The sequence below is a fragment of the Gekko japonicus genome, unplaced genomic scaffold (assembly GCF_001447785.1).
Source record: "Gekko japonicus isolate JY-2015 unplaced genomic scaffold, Gekko_japonicus_V1.1 scaffold446, whole genome shotgun sequence".
Taxonomy (NCBI): domain Eukaryota; kingdom Metazoa; phylum Chordata; class Lepidosauria; order Squamata; family Gekkonidae; genus Gekko; species Gekko japonicus.
In genome coordinates this window covers 956,634-957,123 of record NW_015168058.1, presented here as the reverse complement: position 1 = coordinate 957,123, position 490 = coordinate 956,634, and the positions used below count along the sequence as shown (strand labels likewise).

General features: G+C 45.3%; 1 protein-coding gene across 1 annotated transcript in view; it reads right to left on the bottom strand.

Moving 5' to 3' along the window:
• STK11IP (serine/threonine kinase 11 interacting protein) overlaps nt 1-490 on the bottom strand; it is a 64,441-nt gene that overhangs the window by 63,428 nt on the left and 523 nt on the right. The window lies entirely within an intron of this gene.

Sequence of the window (490 nt, the reverse complement as noted above, 5' to 3'; positions counted from 1 at the left end):
CCACGGAAACGTCTTCGGACAGCGCTGGCTCTTCGGCTTGGAAACGGAGATGAGCACCGCAACCCTAGAGTCGGACTCGACTGGCTTTTGAGCAAGGGAACCTTTACCTTAAGACTTCCAAGGACTATATTGCCTTACTACTTTTAATCAACCATGAGTGACTTCAAATTTCTCCTTTATTTGCAACTTTTCCGCTCTGTGGTATTTTCCTTGAGAAAGAAAACTGAATTGTAACCTGCTCTGCTGATTTGCTGAGCTTAAGACCTGTTTAGACATCAAGCCAGCTGAGATTAATTAGGAAATGAAGCCACAGAAAAGAGGAAGAGATGTCGAGGCAGATTCTTCCCCAGCATCCAGACAAGCAAAAATTGGGGATTATTTCCTGGCTTTCGAGCAAGGGAACCTTTACCTTTACTTTTTAAAAGACATTGAGACATCCAGGTATCTATCTCATACAGAGATCCGGCTACAGCTCCCCCTCCCACCCCCC